The following is a 5,796-nucleotide window of genomic DNA, read 5'->3' on the forward strand; positions in this document are numbered from 1 at the left end:
CCACTTTTCCACTTCTAGTCTCCACTGCTAATTTTGCTGAAACCCATCTCCTCCACATGAAGAACTTGATCTTTGTTAAAGCAAAATGCCTTTTACTATTGAAAATGTGAATTGTCAAGCTACTTTCTCTGTCTTTGGGGTCTTAGTGCTGTTGTTAATCTGGTCATGGGTGATATGTCTGGCAGCTCCCCAGATCAGTGTCTATAAAGCATTTTAATCCAAGTCATGTTTTCCCTTCTTGCAGCAGTGGAGGGGTGCAGTGGTAGCTGAGGAAGGTGTCCTTTGTACCATGCATGTTGCCTGCAGTACTTTAGCAGTTGGTATTCCATAGATGAAAAGTGCAGAAAAAAAACCAGTAGCTTAAGGACAGCAGAGTAGCTCCACCTCTCTGTCCTGAAAGATCCTAGCCTTTCTAGAAAATTTGTAACTGGAATGACTGAAAAAGATGGTGCTTGCTTAGACCACCAGTGCAGCTTATCTCTTCAGCAAGTGTCCAGAAGACTGTAGACAGCCAAGTCCTTTTCCCAGCTGGCTCAGTGACACCATCTGCATGTGTAATCTGACCTGCTAACAAAAGTCATGGTCGGTGTGCTGGCCACATGAGTTGCAATGTCCTTTGACTCCCAGAAGACAAATCCATCTTTGATAGGTAAGAAATGATCACCTGAACAGGGAACTTAGTGCTGTTTGGTGCATTGTGATGGCTGTGCTAATTGGGAAGCTGCCATGCTACTGGGTTGGCTCTAGAGGGATCCATGCAGAGCCCTGAGGAGCCAGGCAGGATGCCCTTGGTATCAGCACTCTGGGCAAGCACAAAATGCCAGAATGTGGAGCCAGCACATTCACACTGAGATTCATCTGATCTGCCATATTTATAGAGGTCTCCCAGCCTCCTCCTTGTCATAATATCTTAGAGCCTCACTGTTGTCATTACATTTATTTGTGCATGATACCAGTGATGATTTCTATCCCTGACTCATGGAAAGAGAGATGAGATTCAGAGAGACACAGGGCATGTTTCATATGTCCAAATTACATGTGAAACAAAGCACAGCCTTTGTGTTGACTGAGCTATCCTGAAATGAGGCAAGCTGTGTTAGCTGAAGTATGTGCTTGGATTAATTAGCAGCCTGGGCAGAATGAATATATTGCTTTGAAAATGTGTGTTAGCGTCTCTGTGTGTGGCTTTTAAGAATATCATCCTGCTTAAAGTTTATAGAATGACCTTCAGTCCTATTCTCCAATGTGTCATGAGAGCATAAGTGATATAAGTGACCCTCCTCGCCTCACATGAAAGGTGGATGGAACTGCTCAAGTTCCTGGGTACACTTAAACCACTGGGCATTCTTTCCATAAAGGCTATTCATAGGGGTACTGTTCATGGTGACTTATAAAAGGGTTTCTCGTGGGGCTAATTACATCTCAGTCCTGCTGTGGATGCTTATTCCCACAGATTCCCTTATGTTGTGCAGGTGTCTTTCTTACACCCACTATTTGCCCTCTTTCTTTTTGCCATGAAACATTCTCTGGCATGACTCAGACATTTTTTTTGCCTTGCACAGCATTCAAGATGTAAATTGCAGCTTGAGCAGCTTGTTGGAGCATGATGCTCTAAGGAGAATAATGGATTTGTTCCCTCAGTTGAAGGAGTAAGCAAGAATCAGTAAAAGGCCTCTGCCTGCATGAAGCCTGGTAGATGACATGGATGTTTCTGCACTGTACTTTCAGCGCAATGGCTCCCTAAGGAAAAGGTGGTTGTAATTATTTTTTGGAATTATCTTCAGGTTTATGCGCCCACACATGCACTCTTTAGTTTTTAAGATTTCAGACAATTAACTGCTTCTCTAGCAAAGCCTCATGATGAATATTCCCTCTTGATTTGTTTTTAATTGGAGTGTTCTTACATCATCAGTATGCTCACACATCATTTAAAGAAAACATCATCTCTTCCTACTGCCAGGTTGGCTGCACATGGGTTTAGACTATATACTTCATCTATCCTTCTCTCTTATTTAGAGGGCCTATTCTAGTTCAGACTGGCTCTGGCTTTCAAATATATGGCTGAATGGGGGATCATGGCCATTGCTCTAAGGTGATGCTTATAATGAGGCTGATGTCACCTTCCTATCCTCTCCCATCCTCTATTAGTCTCAATTTCTAACAGTTTTTTTCACTGTCCTTGCAGAAATCAAGGAAGTTTGCCTGCATTGTACCATGCATGGTGCACTGTAGAGCAACACCTATATCAACACCCAAGTAAATGCTGAGCAAGCTAGCTGGGATACAGAAATGTACCTGATCATGGTAGAATGGGCTAATTCCTTCTCCTCTAGAATAGTGTCAAACAGCATTAGACTTTCTGTCAGTATGATCTAGGTCTCAGCAGAAAGGGAGACCCTATAGTATAAAATAGTCTGTTTTCTGATGACAACTTTCTCTGAAGCACTAGGTATTTTTTGTAGTTTTTAAATAAGTTAACAGGAGACTTGTGATCAAATCCTTGGTGTTAGCTAAATCGAGTTGGCTCTGGCCAACTGGAATTAGACTACTCTCACAAGTTCATTTCAAGATGCTCCAGTGTGTCAACACCACACTACAGTCTGCTCTCTGTTATGGCTAACAGACTCTTGTTGACAACAGGAGACAAAGGAAAATTCCAGCATGGGAATTCAGGTATGTCTTGCATGGCTCATCCTTTTTACCCAGAATGTTTGGATCTGTGGAAGCATTTATATTTTGATATTTACTTCTGCTCATCCCACACTGCATTGTTACCCTCTTTGTTTACTTGGTATGATCTTCCAAGAAACAGACTAAAAACTGAATCAATTTTTTAATAGAACAAGCAGGAGAATAATACATATCAGTCAGTTGCTCTTTCTTTCTTTTTGCTTGATCAAAAGACTTAATTCATTAATACATTCATGCTGTAAACTTTCAGCTCACAAATGTGTAACAACAGCTCATTATCTTTCCAGGTATTCATACAGCACATTATGGAAATATGTTATTAACTTTATTGAATATGTAGCTAGAATTTGAGTGTTGTTGTACAAAGGAATGTATCTGACTTTGCATAGTTGTTTAAATTTAACTCAAATAATGAAATCAACGGGCACAACAAACGAAGAATAAGTGCATACATAAACTGTTTAAGTAGGCTGATATCCTTCTATGAAAAGGTCACCTGCATGGTGGGTGAAGGGAATGTGGTAGGTGTATTTTTCTGGATTTCTATAAGGCTTTTGGTTCTGCCCTCCACAACATCCTTTTGGGCAAGTTGCCCATCTGTGGGATGAATGGGTTCATGGTGTGCTGGGTGGTGAATAGGCTTAAAGGCAGAGCTCAGGGGGTTGTAGTGAATGGGGCTTCATCTGGCTGGAGACCAGGCACCAGCAGTGTTCCTCAGGGTGCAGTTCTAGGGTCAGTGCTGTTCAATATATTTGTCAATGGTCTGGATGCAGGAGTTAAATGCACAATTAGCAACTTCGCTAACAATACCAAACTGGAGGTGCTGTTCACTCTCTTCAGGGACAAGAGACTTGCAGAGGGATCTAAATAGACTGGACCATTCGACTGTGATTCATAGGATGAAGTTTAAGAAGTTGAAATGCTGGATTCTGCACCGGGGATGGAGTAACACCAGGGATGAGTAAAAATTAGGAGATTCCACGCTAATGTTGATGCTAATGCTTTTATGTTAATAATGTTTAGTCTTTTTAGTTATTACTGTGGTGTGAGGGGAAAGCAGGTGAAATGACATCTTGAGGGGCTTGACAGGAGCCTGGTCAAACTCGTTCCATTGGGTTTGGGCAGAGCACAGAGGCCGGATGGAAAGGTGGCAGTGACATACCTAGGCCCTGAGCAAGCAGTGTGGCCACATGCTCAGTTCACACAAAGCAGGAGGTGTTCCCCTGTTGCTGAGGAACTCAGTCCATTTGTATCAGACAGGGTACCAGGGGGCTGGTTGAGTTTAACAGAAAAAAGTAATGACCTGAAGCTATGATATGCATTTCTTGCTGGTGATCCTGGGACTGTGCTGTATGTGTATGAAGTGGGAGCAGAGCACCAAAGCATTCTCAGTCACCATTTAAAATTAATGTCATGGAGATCTACATATTTACTGTGCCTGCCAAACAGCACTTAATTTCTCAGACCTCTTTTCCTCTTGTCTGCTTTATTAAATAATGCAGAAAGTAACTGCAAATGATGGCTCAGGTTATTGGGCTGTGAGTGCAAGGTTTGCTATGCTGCAGTGTTAAGTGCAGAGTCTGTGATGAGCGTGCTGTAGTTCCCATCTCCAGCAAAGGCAGATGTCAGAGGCACCTGGAAAGCAGGTAATGTTGAACCAGCCAAAGAGCAAACTGCAGGTTGTGATGCTATAAAGGTTCGGGTTTAACATTTCTAAGCAGAACAGATGTAAACTGATGTTTACACTGGTCATGTCTCATCTAATTCCCTTTCTAAATGGTTGTCCGAGACTGAGCACCAAGATGTTTCCTATTACCATCCGAGTAGCAGTTGCATCTGGACAGTTTTCCTTATCTCCTGTTAATAGGCCCATCAATGTCTTGCCACATGACTCAGAGATAACACTCTCCAGGAGCCAGTTCTGTTTAACAGGTGATTAAGAACACACCTTGTGACTCAAAATAACATCAGCCCATTGTGAGATGCTCCACCCAGGGAGAGAAGCTAGGCCTTCCCACCTGGATAAATCCAGGGATTTCTAGACTGAAAAGCAGACTTTCCACAGGTTTCCGAGAAGACACAGCAACCACATCTGCCACTCCAATTTGGACTGCTGCCAGCACGCTGGCCAAAGGGGTGTCATGTTGTATTCTGACTTTGTCAGTGGTCTTCCTTTTGTGTAATTGCATGTATTTTTGTCTTTTTTTTTTTTCCTTTTCCCAATAAATTGTATTTCTGACTTGGAGTCTCTCACTGGTTTTGCTTTCAAACCAGAACAATGGTAATTAAATATGTTGGAGTAGGTGACGTTTTCCAACCCAGTGTGGCACATTCAGCAAATAAAATCCTTGGGAAAAAACTCTGCTTGATGATGCTACAGTTCAGTGTAACAACTGCAAGTCTGTTACCATTCAAGGACTATTTCATTGCTGATCTTGAATTACTTTTATGGTCATAAGTCAGTTTCTAGAAGTGAAGTGGTGGCAGCTAGAGTTACTTATGCCCTTTGTTGCTTGCCTCAGAAATACATCTGTTGTTGAATAAGCCACAGACACTCAGCAGTTCTCCTAGACCCTGAGGAGGTCCCCTAGGACTCAGGGGAAGGCAGAAATACGTGACAGAAAAGTGCTTTGTTATATAGATAACATATAGATGAGAGTTTCTTCTTTCTTATATAGATAAGAGTTTCTTCAAGGCCACCTCAAATTCTTCATCAGTGTCAAATTCACTCTGAATAAGTAAAATAAAGATAAATAAAGGAGGAATTATTATTACACCTTACTTTCCATGTAAGATCATGGTCTGAATTTATTTATTTATTCTAGCAGGATCTGTTTTTGGTGATGAATATATCCGTTTCCAAGTCAAAGTTTGTTCACTTTAACAGGGCTCTGAAGCCAAGCGAGAGTCTTAAATAACTTCAACCTTTAAAGTAATTTGAGCAATATGTTTATATTAACTGAAACAAAACCTTATATGCAGCCTCACACAACCATGGAAAACTAGAATTTCAATTCAGAGGCCACAGGTTGTGCCAAAGGCCCATTTTCATTAGTCTGTTGAGAATTTACTTGCTTTTGTTCTTTTCTTGCCATTTTCTTAATC

Source organism: Vidua chalybeata, chromosome 2, assembly GCF_026979565.1.
Source record: "Vidua chalybeata isolate OUT-0048 chromosome 2, bVidCha1 merged haplotype, whole genome shotgun sequence".
Classification (NCBI taxonomy): Eukaryota; Metazoa; Chordata; class Aves; order Passeriformes; family Viduidae; genus Vidua; species Vidua chalybeata.